The following is a 16,777-nucleotide window of genomic DNA, read 5'->3' as shown; positions in this document are numbered from 1 at the left end:
GAAAGTTACTATTCATGATAAGTAGTATATATTTGAATTTTTACTGTTGGGCTGGATAACTTTTCTTTCTCCTTCTCTCTCCTCTCCCCCGTGCTTTCTCTCTCTTTCTTCCTCTCCTCCGCGTCGGCCTCCATTCTTCTTTCTTGGATTTCTTCGCCATTTGGCGACCAATCGACACAAAACCGGATGGGCTAGGACCGCCTCCTCCTCCTCTACACGGTTGTGGCCGTGGGTCACGACAATTTGGCCGGAAAACCATCAATTTTGGCCAAAACCGTTACTGTAGCAGTTTGGTCTCCGGTGAAATTCTCTATTTTTCGGCCACTTTCGGCGGTGAAATCAGGTCCATTAGGAGCGCATTGAGACGAAGAGCATCCTCCCCAAAGATTTTGCCGAGAATTGAAGCGTGGAGGAAGAATTAACGGTTTTAAGTTTGGGGTCACTATTCACAAATCGGGTTCAAATTTCTCCTTAATTGTTGAGGTACTTCTAGCCTTTTTTTGAAATTGTTGTAGTTGAGAAAGTTGTTCGTATGGTTGGGATGAAGCTATTGCCAAATTTTGATGGCCATTGGAGCTGGTGGCAGTGGTGGCGGCGGCGCGGCTAGGACAGCTTTTTAATTGCGATTTCTGGCTAGTTAAATCCTAGAAATGTCGTAGAACTTATATTTGAAGTTTGGTGAAGTTTGGATGGATATCAAAGAGGATTGAAGGAGTTGAGATTATGGGATTTGGGATTGAATTTTAATTATCGTAAAACTATATTCCGTTCGGTAATTATTTATGTACGAATGATTGTGTACAGGACGAGGTACCAACTCATCACTCGACGAGGATCCTTACGCTTGGATACCACGTTAGCCGTATATTGTGAGTGGACTTTTATTTAAATAATGATGCATGCAATTGTTTTTCCCGAAATAAGTATTTATTTAAATAATTATCATATTGTTATAATTTACTTTCGGAAAATTGATATTGATCTATCTTGATTTTGATTTGGGAAATGGATTAGTGATTTAAAGTATTGTTTTAAATTATCAAGCATATTATTTGGATTTAAGTATTCATTACCATATCGATTGAAATTTCGAATTGAAGTTTATTTTGATCGATTTTGAATTTGTGATTTATATTGAATTTCGACGAAGTACTTTCCAAGGCGATTTCCGGAGTTATTTATATTTTCATTCGTCGATTCTGAGATTTTTGAAAAGTTTTCAAAAATGGGACTTTCGAGAGAATTTTACCCATCTATTATTCCTCACCTATTTATTTGTGAATTCGAAAATATTTTGGCGTGCGGGGCCACGTCGTTGGAATATGTATTTTCTCATGAGATATTGGGGAAGCCTTACTGATTTTCGATTTTCATATAATTTTAACCCACCATACCTGGGTCGTCATATTTATTGCTAGCTAGCCTGGTAGTACTCCTCCCCACTTACTCTGTGTTTGTGAGTGAGTTGAGCAGAGCATGGGATACTCAAGAGTGTGGGACACTCCGACCCGAGCCTGGGAGGCTCCCTTACTTGTATGGTGATGACTTCTTCCCCATACTCTATTGCTACTTGATTACCGGGACTAGTTTGATTTTGTTTAACCAGAGGGGCTGGTCTTATTTTCTTGAGTAACGGAGTTTCAATCTTTTTACTTGGTCGTTGTGACTAGCGGGGCTAGTTGGTTTTCTTGAGCTGAACATCAGTTGGTTTGTGTTTCTTAATTGTTGCATGCATCGGGTTTTTAATGAAATAAATGTGGGAAAGTATAAATTCCTTTTTCTTTACAATTACTTATTTTTGTCCACTCATGCTAACGTTTTTATGTACTTTCGCTTGGGCCCTTCGGTTTCAAATGCCCAGTCTGCAGAGTAGCTGGTAGGATTCGGGGCATAGCATCTGCTGATGTTGTTTTCATTGTAGGTTAACTGTTGAACCTACCTGTATTTTTATTTTCTTTTTCTTTTTTTAGACTGCTCTGATAACCTGTGGGTTAAGTATCTTAAAGTTTGGAAGTTACTTTGGTGTAAATAAGAATATGTTATTTTTCGGATTTCAGTTACTTATTGTGGAGTTGTTGTGTTTCGGGGAGCAGGGTGGCTCCAGAAAATAAGGATGGTTTATTAGAAGTGTGAATGTAATTCTACAGGTTTGGGTAGTCCATTTTTAGGGGTGACTCTGCTGAATTTTCGGTAGAGTTATTCCTAAGGTGGGCTCCAAGGGACCACCTCTGATTTCAGGGTGAAATTCGGGGCGGGTCCTGTCACACATGTTAATAACCAAGTCACTGGTTATGTCCAATGTTGATAAAAAAATAAGTACATGTACAAATGTACTACACACATCTCCTCAAGATTTCCATGTTGAACTCATAGCCTACTGTGTCGCTGTGATTTGATTTTGTTATGGTTGTGGTTGTGTTTTCATTTTCGTTTTGATACAGAGACATGGACAGTAACATAGCCATTTATATGGAGATAATGAATGTGCATGATGCTGTTTCGGTTGTATGCTTTACTAAAATTTAAGTGCTGCTAGTTCAAATACATACTTTATAGGATAATATAATGAAACTGGCCAGTGAGGTCATTGGCCAGGTCGCTAGACAAGTCATTGGCCAGAGAAGTCATTGGAAAAGGCCAACTCCTTGGCAACGTGTGTTAACCTCATGTCACAGATTATGTAACTTACAATGTATGTAACTGACCATGTAACTGATCATGTAACTGACCATGTAACTTACAATGTATGTAAATGATCATGTAACTGACATTGTCATTGATATGGCCTGTGACTTCACTGGCCAGATCAGTAGCTGGCCAAGTTACTGGTCATGTAACTTTCAAACTCAATGCTAACCTTCTTATTTTAAAAATTTTGAACATAATTTAAACATCAGAAATGGCAAGACCAAAAGGCCATGTCAAATCAAATCAAGTCACTGTTATGAGTAGTTTCTCTTTGAGATTATTATTCATTTTGTTGTGGATAGGTGAAAGATCAACAATGCGAAACTTGTAATAGTTAGGTGATTTGGCTTCCATGATATATAAATCTGCCCAAAAGGCCTAAAGTTTACTCCATGATATATAAAGTTGTTGACCAATATTGTAGTTGTAATGATGTATTTTCAGTTGCAGTTGACATAATAATTGCTTTGCCAATGACTTCACTGACTAGTAACTTGTCCAATGACCTGAATTAGTGTGTATAAAAATAATAGTTACATGGCCAGTGACAATGCAAGTAATTGGCCAATGACTTGGCTAGATTAACAGTTACATGGCCAGTGACAATGCTAGTAATTTGGCGTTAAAGTTAACAGTAACTTGGCCAGAGATTGACAGTGACATGACCAATAACTTGGCCACTGTCACGCCCCTGATTTTTAACACAAATAAAAATCGATATACAATCCCATAATTATATATGCGTGAACGTTCAGCCATCAATACAAAATACCTAGAAACTTTTTCCCTTTTAACCAAAGTACATATTGATGCCCTGAACCCACTGTGACAATATTTACCCGCTCCATAGAGTCATATATTACACAAGCTTACGAATTAAATTGTCAACAACAAAATAAAACGTAAATGTTGCTCAGAGTTAACTATACAACGGAAGTCCTTATCAACGGTAAAGTCACAAAAATGGCTTCCTACCGTAAAGCTGCAAAGGCACTACCTCAGCTTCAGCCCCGATTATCCTAACCTGCAGGATTAACCCCTACACCATTTGAATAGTGTACCGGGTTGTCACACAACAAACCCGGTAAGCTTTTGCAAGCCAGTATGAGTAACTCAAAACAGTTAACACAACTCACACCAGAAATAAGGAAAACAACTCACGCTTTGATTCCTTAAAACACGAAATAAAGGAGAATAACTCACACTTAACTTCCTTTCAAATTGGAATAAAAGAAAGCAATTCACACCTTGTTTCCTTTTAAAACGAAACATAGAAAACAACTCATTCCTTGGTTCCTATCAATTTTACCAAAATCGTACCATAGAAAACAACCCACACTTGAATTCTATCAATAAAACATAGAAAGCAACTCACTCCTTGATTTCTATCAATTGTACCAAAATCGTACCATAGAAAGCAACTCACACCTTGATTTCTATCAAATAAAACATAGAAAGCAACTCACTCCTTGATTTCTATCAGTTGTACTAAAATCATACCATAGAAAGCAACTCACACCTTGATTTCTATCAAACAAAACAAAGAAAGCAACTCACACCTTGATTTCTATCACATAAAATAGAGAAAGCAACTCACTCCTGGATTTCTATCAGTTGTACCAAAATCGTACCATACAAAGCAACTCACACCTTGATTTCTATCAAATCGTTAATAAGGAAAACAACTTGCAACTTGTCCCCTTAAAAAACCGTTAATAAGGAAGCAACTCACACCTTGTTCCCTAAAAACACGTAATGTCATGAGTTATCAATAACCAGTTCCCGTTATCCCATGAATCACCTATATGGCAGACATATTAGAGCTCTAACTGAAACGTAACCACTCGTCCGTCCAAAGACGTGATTACCTGATATTCTGCCCAAAGTCATAGACCTTCGTTCCTCGGGCCGCACAGTCCCTTGGAGCAAAACATTAGACCATCTCCAACAGATGGGTCTTTTGCCATCTGTACAGCTAACGTATACTTTTGACCAACCAAATTATGTTCCAACCCATCAGTCTATTACACGTGTATTTGACATAAGACCATGCTCTGTCAAATTTGACAGCTTCTCCCCTCTCGGTCTTTTATTTTTTTTATTGTTTCTTTCTCTCCCTCTCACTCTCTCTCGATCTCTTTCCCTTTCGCCTCTTTCTTCCTCTGGTCTCACCCAAAACCCAAAACTTCGAGCTTCCTCTCTTCAAGTTTCTTTTTTCTTCTTCAATATTAGGAACATGGATCAAAATGTTTCAGATTCATCTTCAGATGCTGCAAATGAGGAATTTTGGGATCTTGCCAATTCATCATCAGACGAAGAATTGATGAATCTGCAGATTACTGCTCTACAAGAGATGGGAAGAAGAAGACGCCGGGGCTCAATTCCTGGTCGCATATATAAAGATAGACAACGATTGCAAGGCCACGAAACACTCTACAATGATTATTTTGCTGCAAATCCTGTTCATGAAGAAGTTGTATTTCGGAGAAGGTTTCGGATGCATCGACATCTTTTTCTTCGAATTCTAGATGCAGTAGAAGCTCGTGACTCCTATTTTGTTCAAAAAAGGGATTCAGCAGGACGTCTTGGGCTATCGTCTCTTCAAAAAGTTACCGCTGCAATGAGGATGCTTGCCTATGGAATTGGGGCAGATGCTGTGGATGACTATCTTAGAATCGGTGAAAGCACTGCAATTGAAGCTATGAGAAGGTTTGTCCAAGCTGTTATTGATGTATTTCACGCTGAATACTTAAGAAGGCCAACTTTTGATGATATTTCCAAATTGCTATTGATTGGTGAGAGTCGTGGATTTCCTGGAATGCTTGGTAGTATTGATTGTATGCACTGGAAGTGGAAGAATTGTCCGGTTGCATGGAAAGGTATGTTTTCTCGTGGAGATCATCGTGAACCTTCATTGATTCTTGAAGCTGTTGCGTCACATGATCTTGGATATGGCATTCTTTTTTTGGATTACCAGGCTCTCACAATGATATTAATGTCTTAGAGCATTCACCCTTATTTGCTGACCTCCATGAAGGTCGAGCCCCTCCAGTCTCTTATAAGATCAATGAGCATGAATATACAATGGGATACTATCTAGCCGATGGCATATATCCTTCATGGGCCACTTTTGTCAAAACCATTCCATGTCCACAAGGAGAGAAAGCAAAGAATTTTGCTAAAGCTCAAGAGGGATGTCGGAAAGATGTAGAACGAGCATTTGGAGTGCTCCAAGCACGTTTTGCAATTGTTCGTGGACCGGCTCGTTGTTGGGATCGTGAAATGCTTCAAAAGATCATGACAGCATGTGTGATAATGCACAACATGATTATTGAAGATGAAAGAGTTGAGCGTGCTGCACAAGATGATCTTGAAACTCTTGCAAGGCAATATGCTGAACCAGATATGGATATTGATGATGTTATGGTTTCCTATAATCACATAATAGAGTTTGAGGATTTTATCAGCAATCATTTGCGAATTAGTGACAAGGGAACTCATACTATGCTCCAAGCAGATCTAGTTGAGCACTTGTGGCAACGTCACTTGGCTAATATCAGTAAGTAGATATTGTTTCTGGTAGTTTTGGGGCACTTTGTGTATTGTGGTTACTGTTTATGTTTACTATTGGATGTATATAAAGTCTTGATTCTCGGTTTGACATTTACTTTTATCTTGGCACAGATAATTGAGGGTGTACAGCAATGAGAGGTGAAGGAGCTATTGCAGGTAAATCTTTGATTTTGATACTATGCATTGTATTGCAATTTCAACATAAAAATCTTATTTTGATAGTTTTTCTGTTTTCTTGCTTTGTTAGTATTGGACGCTGCCGCTGGAGGTTGGTTAGATAGAAACAGGCTTGTGGTTGTCTCAAGGGAGGTAAAAACTTTAGACCATAGTTGATAGTATGAATAATGCATACATCTTGGCGTCGATAGTATATGCAAATGCATACATCTTGTAGTTGACATTATAAGAGAACATGTAGGAGGTTACTGTGGTTTATTTAGGTTGTCGATCAGCAGTGCCATATTTTTGATTCAAATCTTGCTTTTGTAAATTACTGGTAGAATGATCGACTTTATGTTACTACGAAGCCATTTTGTGAATGCATTTTATAACAGCCATTGCTTATTTTTATTTGATTGGTTATTTTCATTGCTTAACAGCCATGTTTTTTTTTTCAAGAATCTTTAGTGCATGTATCATTTTCCAGTGGCAGCTAGTGAACTTCATTTTCCTCAACTGTAAAAGCTAGGCCATCAAATGCCATTGCTTTGATGTATATATACTCATCAATGTCACCTTTAATCCTCACACACACTCACAGACCCAAAACCAGTACCATTGTCCTTCAGCTTCCACCATTTATACCTTTCCCGAATCTTTAGTTGTTTCTTCAAGCAGCTGGCATCTTGATCAGATTTCTTTTTCTTTGCTAGGTTTAAGTACCTTCTTTAGGTCTTATAATTTGGGCATTATGGTCGGAATGGTGAAGAAAATGTGGGTGGTGTGTGTGGTGGTTTTGGTCTTGAACTTTGGGGATCCTTTGGTTGATAATGGCAAAATAAACCAGCTTCAGTCCTTGGCAAGAGCTGATTACTTGCCTTATGGGATCGACTTCGGCGGACCAACTGGAAGATTTTCCAATGGGAAAACTGTTGTTGATGCTGTTAATAAGCTACTCTCTCACTTTCACCAACATTCACATGCTTTGCTCTCCAAATTTATCATCATAATTGGCATGTTATTTTGTCCAAGTCAAAATAAGTTTAGCTATTTTATACATAAATCCGACTAGCAGTTCCTCTAGACAAATTCTAGTCGTATTACATAGTACACATGGTTGTTTTATATAACACACTTTGTACATCTTACTGTACTCTGATCTCTGTAAATCTTACTGCTGGTATAATATTGCTAAAAAATGGTTTTTATAAACCGGTTGCAATTATATCTGTATTGGTAAAGGGTTTGTAACAAATGCTGGCTAGGGATTTGCAATTATATCTGTACCAGTTCCAATTATATTTGTAAATGGTTTTTCTCATTATCATAACTAGCCTTTGCTTGCTGTCCATTCGCACAGCTCAAGCTTTTAGGACTACAACATTGATTTCTATGTTCTTGAGTTAAATGCCTCATTTAAATTAGTTACTTTTTGTACATGTTGCATTTTATGAGACATTCAGCTTTGGTGAGCTTGGTTGGCAGATTAGGCTGTCAACTACATGGTCTTTAATTGTTTCTATTACCTAACATGTGACTGGAAATAATGATGAGTTAATGTGCAGACTGATGCCTTAAATTGATGAGGTACAAAAGGTGTAGATAGATTCTTTTCAGTGCTCTGTTGTGCAAGCTCTGTATTTACATTTTGCTCAGTTTGCACGTTTTTGCTCAACAGTGGTCGTGTTAAGTAGACAATCAGTTTATTATCTGCAATATCTGTAAATGGTTTGTGCATTTTGCCCAGTTTCATAACTCTCTCATCAGCATTGATTTATCTACAATGGCTGCACCTCACCTACCACAAGTTCTTATCATACATTGATTGATTTGTGTTGCTGTGCATTAAATAGGATAGTTGTGCATTGAATAACTCCTGAAACTCCTACAATAACTCAACTTCATTAACTCCGTTCATAACTTCTTATATCCAACTTCATTAATTAGTTTCAATACCTAAACTGATACACAGAAGCATTATATAACAGCCATGAAGCACTATATAATTGCTGGCAGCTTTCTTAGTACGTATTGAAGACTTATTCTATGGATTCTCAGTTTTCACAGGTTTCCAGTTTTTTCACACAAGACTCAGAGCATGAAAATGCTGATGAGGTCTATCAAGTGGCTAACAAAAGGCCACCAAGAGGTCCCGGCTTCAACGTGGAGGAGGATAAACTTCTTATAAGTGCTTGGTTGAATACTAGTATGGATTCAATACAAGGCAATGATCAAAAGCTGCATACTTTTTGGGGGGAAAAATACAGAGTACTATCATCAATACAAGTCCTTTGACAGTGATCGTTCACAACCGATGTTGACACAACGGTGGGGAAAAATACAAAAGGTGGTGAACAAATTTTCAGGATGTTTTGCAGCTATAAATGAAAGACATGAAAGTGGGAAGACTGAACAAGACAAGGTAAACTCTGTTTGATTATCTACTATAACGTCTTCAAAGTAATGCCTCTAAGCACCATGGTATAATTTTGTTTGGTTGTTAATCAGTTTTTACTCTCTTCAAATTGCAGATGCAAAGAAGTTGTTTGAAGCACAAGAAAAGATTCGGTTCAATCTTGATCATGCTTGGATTTTGTTAAGGCACCAACCAAAGTGGATACAACTAATGCAAGAGCTGGACATCAAGAAAAGTAAGCCAAGATCTAAATCTTCTATAACTAATATCTCATCATCTTCAACTACAAGCACTCACATAGATATAGAAGAAGGCACGAACACTTGCTTTCCAATGTCTAGACCACCGGATAAGAAGGCTGAGAAAAGAAAGCTGAAAGAAACCACTGATCAATTGGTGCAAATACAAAAATTACATCAAGAAAAAAAAGAAAGAGATGAAAAAAAACTGGAGATTATGAAGGAGAAAGTTGAAGTTGACAAGGAGAAACTGCGAGTTAGGAAACTTGAGGCTGAGAATAGGAAATTTGAGGCTGAGATGAAAATTATGTCTATGGATACATCAACTATGAATCCTGAGCAGAGGGCATATTATTCCAAACTTCAGATGAAAATTCTCCAAGGTGATATATGAAGTGTGAGGTTGTTGGTTTCCATTTTAGTTTGTATCAGTTTGAGCAACTTCCAGTGATCATGTATTTGACTGCTTGCAAACTCTTTCAAGTTGTCATTGTTTCCTGCTATTTGACTGCACGTTTTCCAGTTTGTGTTTCTGTTTTCAATCCATTTCAGTTTGTATCATGATGTTGGTTTCATGTGATGTTGTATTTGAGTGCTATCAAAATCAAGCTGATTCTGTTTGCTGCTATTTAACTGCTAGTTTTCAAGCAGTTTCCAGTTTCTGTTTCTATTTCTGTTTTCAAGCAGTTTATGTTTCCAGTTTCCAGTTTACTTTAATATATAAATAGAATTTTATATTTTAAAGTAATATTCAAATTTGACATCTCCATTGGAGCTAAAAATTGTCAAAATGTTGCTACATCAAATTTGCCATGTCATATGTCAAATTCAAATTTGACCAAAGCCAAATAACAAACCCATTGGAGATGCTCTTAAAGGAGTCACATTGGACCCAAAATGTTACACAAATCGCAATGCCTTTGAAAACAATCGAAATCAACATTTCCATAATCATTGTTTTCCGAAAAACCATAACACAAAACAATAAAAAGTATCATTCCATGCATATTGTTTTCATACACAAATCTCAAAGATTTTCCCAAATCTCAACGCTTTTCAAAACAAATCGAATCAACAATTCCACAATCATTTGTTTTCCAAAAAACCACAACCCAAAACAATAAAAAGCATCATTCATGCATATTGTTTTCATAAATCCACAAACCACTAAACATATATATTTCACGTAAATATATATATATATATAGTCATCCGCTCAGGAATGTCTACTAATATCAACTATAGTTTGCAGTTAAATCAATAACTCTCAAAACGACAAAGGTAATTCCATTCATTAATGAACCTTGTGAGATTAATCACCTCGAAACTCCCGTTGCGTCTTCAATACAAAACAAAGCAGCCAAACCACCCAAAATAGCTGTCCAAAGAATACCGAGGAGCGTACCTAAGGAATTACAGCTCTGATTCAGTTAACGAATCACAATTTAATAAAGTTCGAATCCCCAAATCGAACCAAAATCTAAAGGTAACTCCAAATTTAGGCGAAACCACTTCCGAGACCTCCCAAAGTCTCCAGAACACTTCCACGATCGATGTATCCAAACCACAAGTCGATCGGACACTCAGATCCTCACGGATCGAATAAATCAACCGGTATGAAACCATAAAAATCATAACAAATCCATTCGAACTCCAAAATTTACAAATTAGGATTAAACTCAGTTTAGTCCCTCAAACTTTAGGTCAAACATCAATTTGGTCCCTCTTCTTTTTTTTTAATCAAACTCATCCCTGATCTCCCAAATTGCATCAACTTCGTCCAAAATTTGAATTTGACTCCGAAGATGACGTCATCCGCTGAGCTGGAGCCGACAAGGAGGTCCCACATATCTGATTTTGAACCCACAAGAAGGGTAAAATGGACATTTCAAATTTAATTTAATTTCTAATTTTTTTTCTCTTATTTTCTCTCTCTCTCTCTCTCTCTCATTACCAGCCACCATGAATACCGGCCGGCCACCATGAATCTCTGCTCACAAGCTCCCACTACCCACCATGAATCTCAAAACCGCCCCCTCCCCAACTGCACATCATATCCATTTTCTTCTCCCAAAATCAAAATTGCAAACTAAATCCAATCCAAATAAAATCGTAAGATGAGCCCAACTTCAAATCACAGAAAAAGCAAAATCCAGAAATTCAAACAAACCGAAATGGCCGGCCCCCAAATCTTCTCTCTACACCCAAAACCTCATCTTTCTGGGCACATCCAAATCACAGGCCTCCAAAAACAACAGAGTTTCCAACAGATAACAAAACCAACAGAGCACGTCTCTGTGATTGTTTACCTGAGGATGGACCAGAGATCTGCGGCGGCGATCGGAAGGGAAGCGATCGGAGGTCAGGGGTACCCCACCTGCAGGCATAACAGCTGCTGCTAGGGCTCGCTGGCCCGTCAGCCTCCAGCTCCGATTCGGTCCTCGCCCACAGAATACCACCACCTCCATCACACCCCAAACCCTCGCTCGATTCCTTCACTTTGCAATCTGGTTGGGCTTCGGGTCGAAGTTTTCTTCGCCGGAGCTCGACTCGGAGGTCATGGAGAAACCAACCGTGGGTGATATTTGATGGAACTGGGTGAATGTGAGAAATTAGGGCTAGCTTTAATCGGGTTTGGGGAGATAGAGAGAAGGTTGTGCCTACGCCACCAATTCCGATCGAGGAGGACGAGGAGCGAGACGGTGTGGTGTAGAGCTTCAGATCGAAGGGAGGTGGAGGTGGAAGTGGTAGAAGGGATTTCGTGGTCGTCGATCTAGAGAGGAAGATTCCGATCGGGGAGGAGGAGGAGGACGAGGAGCGAGACGGCGTGGTGTGGAGCTTCAGATCGAAGGGAGGTGGAGGTGGAGGTGGAGGTGGTAGAAGGGGTTTCATGGTCGTCGATCTAGAGAGGAAGGGGAGAGAGAGAGAGAGAGAGAGAGAGAGAGAAGAAAATAGAGAAAATAAGAGAAAAAAATTAGAAATTAAATTAAATTTGAAATGTCCATTTTACCCTTCTTGTGGGTTCAGAATCAGATATGTGGGACCTCCTTGTCGGCTCCAGCTCAGCGGATGATGTCATCTTCGGAGTCAAATTCAAATTTTGAACGAAGTTGATGCAATTTGAGAGATCAGGGATGAGTTTGATTAAAAAAAAAGAAGAGGGACCAAACTGATGTTTGGCCTAAAGTTTGAGGGACTAAACTGAATTTAATCCTACAAATTATATATCGAAACGCTCGTATCAACGAGTAAAACATATATAATACCAGAAACAGTTCCTAATATGGCTAGAACGCCGCCATAGGCGGTGATGCACCGCCGCCGGCCAAAACTCATTATTTCCCAAAACTCCCAACATCAAAAATGTTCATCTAATCTTGCTTGTGAATTTTCATAGCTAGCTCGAAGTCAAAAAACAATCATAAAGGATCGAAAACTACCTCACAAGCTTTGAATTTTTGAGTTGAACTTATTTCCACGTAAATCGATCCAAACAAACACCATAGATCGATCCAGAAAGCTTTCACGAACCCAAAGAATGAAACTTGAAGCAGTGCCGTCACCGGAGCTAGGATTTCTGGTCGGGTCCGAAATCACCTAACTTTGTCTACTTGCAGCGCCGCCGTGGAGGAGGATCGCTGCTAGAGGACACCAGATGGAGGAGCAGACGACCGAGGCGGGCTGATCTGAAAGTTTTCACGAGCGGAGACCGCCGGAAAAGCAGGGTCGGGTCGCCGGGTTCTGGGTCGGGTCAAACGAAAAATCTCAATAGTGAAGGTGTCGACCGAGAGAGAAAAGAGAGAGAAAAGTGATTTCCGGAAATGGAAATGGAATTATGAAAATAATTTCTGAAATTCCATATTTATACTAAAATAGAAACTTCTTCTGATAGCCATAACTTCCTCATACGAACTCCGATTGACGCGTTCCATATGTCCACGAACTCGTATCGACGTGCTCTACAACTTTCGTGAAGGAAGTTTTTAGAGAATCTTAACGTATCAAAAGTCAACCTTTGCGACACCCCTAAAGTCGTATTTTCCGAATAAAAATTCATCCGAAACACTTCCGCTTCATTCACGAGCCACGAAACAGTCTAATAACCACAAATTAGATTCCGGAAAATCCTCGGAAAATAAATACAAATTTCTGGGGCATCACAGCCACTGACTTGAGGTTAACAGTGACTTTGCCAGTGATTTGACCAGGAATTAACCATGACATAGTCAGTGACATGTTCATGACTATGACATGATCAGTAACTTGACTAGTGATATAACCAGTGATTTGAGGTTAATAATGACTTGGCCAACAACTCCCTCTTGCACCAAATCCCATATTCTCCAACAAGCTTCAGCTCAGCATCCAAATGTTCCTTCTCATGAGGACGTCTTGCCTTCTTATAAGCCTTTCCATCTAATCAACAGAGGAAAAAAAAAAAGAAGGCAGAGCACACTTAGCGAACTTCATAAATAACAATATAAACTCACTTCTCAATACACACCCAAATTCAAATTTACAAATTAAACTGATCAAAACGCCAACAAATTAACAAAACAAATTTCATCATTCTTTCATGTTTCAGCATCATATCAACTCTGCTCAAATGGCCAACACATGTATTGGGAGTCAGGTATAGCATCTATTCTAACTTTAGAATGACGCTGTAGACAAAATCATGCATACCAGGTCAAATGCTCCCATATACTTTGACTACAAAAGCAAAGATCAAAACAGTCACCAGTAATAAAAAGAGATTTGCATAGACATCCAATGCATAGTACAAGGGAGGTGCTTATAAGCACTAAGGCTAATGCAATATAGTCTTTCTGAATTATGATTTTCAAGTTTCAGGTCTCAAAGTAATCTTATCAACTATAAACATACAGTAATTGTGAGTTATAAGCCTGATACCTCCTGTCAGTGAATGAGAATGAATAGTTGTTGTCTACGCCATGCTGACCCAATGGACAAGGCAATAGCCAATCTGCATTTTTAAAGCCAATAACCAACTCGAAATTGGCACCATCAACACAAAGAATCATGGCAACCGACATCTTTGATTGAATACATTTTCTAGAATATAAAATACTATGAAAACTACCTAAATCCCAAAGAAGCATAAGAATACAAGTTTATACAAATAACACAACCCTGTGCTAGTAAAATCTCATATGTAGATCAAGAGCTAAATTAGACCATACGATGATTGTCAAGGGAAGAATACCATTTATAACCACCAATAATGAACATGTCAGAGTAGTGCTTTTTGGTGTTCAACCTAGACAAGTTCTCAATTGTCCAAGTGAATTTCACAGATAGAGGCTCCTCCACTGGCTGATTATCAACTGTACTAGCCGGCTCTACTTGAGCTACTATAAACATCAAATGCCATAAAAATCCAAAACAAAATCAAGAACCATGTAGAGATGCACATGTTACAGATTTCATAGACTCAATGAGATCCCAGCAAGCAGCAGGACATGAGATTCTAAACATTATGTATATGCTTTATCTGTAATCAACATGTATCAAACAAAAACCTACAAAAAATCCATTCACTCACAATCTAATCACACAACTGCACCAATTTCGCAGAAAGCTCAATTATCCAGATCAACTACGCAACACAAAAATTATGAAATCAAAACAGTAAATGATGGTGTTAGTGTTGAAAATACAAACCATCCATGGGCTGAGGAGACCTTCGACCAAATCCTTATGCAGTACTAGCATCTCTTCATCCTCTTGCTGCAAGCACAGAGACACAGTCAGAGCTCTGATCGAGCCACAAAACCTAACCCTATCCTACTATTGAATCATAACCTTAGCAAACCGGTACTCTTCAAGTGAGCGAATTAGCAAACCGGTACTCTTCAAGCGATCGAATCACAACATTGAAGGAAATTTGAGAGCGAATGGGAGGACCGGAACCCTAAGCGATCAGTTATCGATCCAAGGCCGGAGCTGTAGCTATCAGAAATGTCACCGGAGCTGAGCATCGACGCCACTGTCACCAATTTCGAGCAGATAGCTCCCAAAAACTCAAACCCTAACCTAGGGTCCTCCTCCATCGCCACCGCGATGTCATAAATTCCTAGTCCGATCAAACCCCGACGAATTCAAAAACAGTGACTCAGATCGCGGCGATTGCAATCGCATTATCAAATTGGGAGCGAAATTTAGAGAGAGAGAGAGAGAGAGAGATTGGTAAGGGTCGAGAAGGGTTCAGACGGGATCAGATAACGGGAAGGAGGGAGAGGTGCGAGTGGTATATTTTGTAATTACGCTCAATTTTAGTGGCAGGTTATTAGGAGGTGACCTTAATTATCATTGGGATATTTGTGTATCCTGAATTATAATAAGGCACTTCAAAATGACATCTTTTATCATTGGCCCTATTGTAAATATTACATACATGCCTTCCTAATTGTTTTCTGCCATATCTTGATGAACATATACATGATTATATTTAATTAATTATGATATTAATCTTGGTTAATTTGTACTAGACTACTAGTAGCTAATTTAATGGTGTTTATTCATATGATGGTATATATGGGTAGGTAACCTTTCGTGAAGCGGAAGCAACGATATGAATGCTTGTGTCAACACTACCCCAAAGACTTATTAAAGGTTTCGGTAGTCAGCCACCAAACTAATAGGAAGAGCGAAGGAGGTGGCGATGACGATGAACTCTAAGAGAAAAATTCTTGAGTTTGGGACCAGGTGTGGGTTTTGGGTGTGAGTTTTGCTAGGTTTAATTAAAAGTGAGGGTATTATTGGAAAAGCTGCTAAGTGCAATTAGAAATTCTATCATTTTGCTGGGTGTAAAAAACTTACTGGGTGTTTAGTTATTTGCTGGGTACATTTAGAAAGACACAAGGATATTGTTTTAGATTAGTCAATTTCCAATCGGCCATAGTAATTGGGTGCCGCATAGAGCAAGCCAGCAAGGTCATGTGTTGGAGGTGAAAAAGTCAAATTAGGAATTTGACCCAACAATTAATGCGGACTAGAGTGGAAGCTGAACAGGGGACAATCGAGAGGTTTCTTATTCGTCGTTGACTTGATGTTGACGAAACGAAGACTCCTCTTGGCTTTGTAACTCGTCACCGCTCCGTGATTTCTCTCCACTCCATAATCTTTCTCCGTCGCCTCCCTCTGTAGTCTCCCTACGTAAGCTCCCTTCGCAGCCTCCCTATGCGAGCTCCCTACATAGCTTCTCTTCGTAATCTCTCTCCGCTCTGTCACCTCTCTATATAATCTCCCTACATAACCTCCCTTCGTAGCCACTCTCCGTAACCTCCCTTCGTTTCTTGGCTTTAACGAGGAAGCGGAGACTCCTCTTCGCAGTCAGTGCGAGAGAGGAGGGGGGGGTAACCTGCAAAAGACCCTTCGATGCCTATTCTCCCTACGTAAGCTCCCTTCGTAGCCTCCCTATGCGAGCTCCCTTCGTAGCCTCCCTATGCGAGCTCTCTCCATAACCTTCCTTCGTAGCTTCTCTCCGTAATCTCTCTCCGCTCTGTCACCTCTCTATGTAATCTCCCTACGTAACCTCCCTCCGTAATCTTCCTACGTAACCTCCCTTTGTAGCTCTTCTCCGTAATCTTTCTCCTCTTCTTGGCTTTGAATAAGAAGCGGAGACTCCTCTTCGCCGTCGGTGTGAGAGAGGAGGGGGGGTACCTGCAAAAGACCCTCT

At 39.3% G+C, this 16,777-nt stretch overlaps 3 long non-coding RNA genes and 1 pseudogene across 3 annotated transcripts; 3 read left to right on the top strand and 1 right to left on the bottom strand.

Annotated features, from left to right (window-relative positions):
• Nucleotides 1-4,831: 4,831 nt before the first annotated feature.
• Nucleotides 4,832-6,173, top strand: LOC112184091 (annotated as a pseudogene).
• A 2-nt stretch (nt 6,174-6,175) lies between these two features.
• Nucleotides 6,176-6,677, top strand: LOC121051660. The gene is made up of 3 exons (XR_005806408.1): nt 6,176-6,247; nt 6,373-6,417; nt 6,509-6,677. It is a non-coding gene; the product is annotated as an uncharacterized LOC121051660 (long non-coding RNA).
• A 2,001-nt stretch (nt 6,678-8,678) lies between these two features.
• On the top strand, nt 8,679-9,703 carry LOC112188726. The gene is made up of 2 exons (XR_002931533.2): nt 8,679-8,842; nt 8,952-9,703. It is a non-coding gene; the product is annotated as an uncharacterized LOC112188726 (long non-coding RNA).
• Nucleotides 9,704-13,140: 3,437 nt separating this feature from the next.
• On the bottom strand, nt 13,141-15,322 carry LOC112189751. The gene is made up of 3 exons (XR_002932082.2): nt 14,902-15,322; nt 13,990-14,826; nt 13,141-13,491 (listed from the first exon to the last, which is right to left on the bottom strand). It is a non-coding gene; the product is annotated as an uncharacterized LOC112189751 (long non-coding RNA).
• Between the last annotated feature and the right edge of the window lie 1,455 nt (nt 15,323-16,777).

This window comes from Rosa chinensis, chromosome 2 (assembly GCF_002994745.2).
Source record: "Rosa chinensis cultivar Old Blush chromosome 2, RchiOBHm-V2, whole genome shotgun sequence".
Classification (NCBI taxonomy): domain Eukaryota; kingdom Viridiplantae; phylum Streptophyta; class Magnoliopsida; order Rosales; family Rosaceae; genus Rosa; species Rosa chinensis.
The sequence above is the reverse complement of the archived record's forward strand: the minus strand, read 5'-3'. Positions and strand labels throughout refer to the sequence as shown.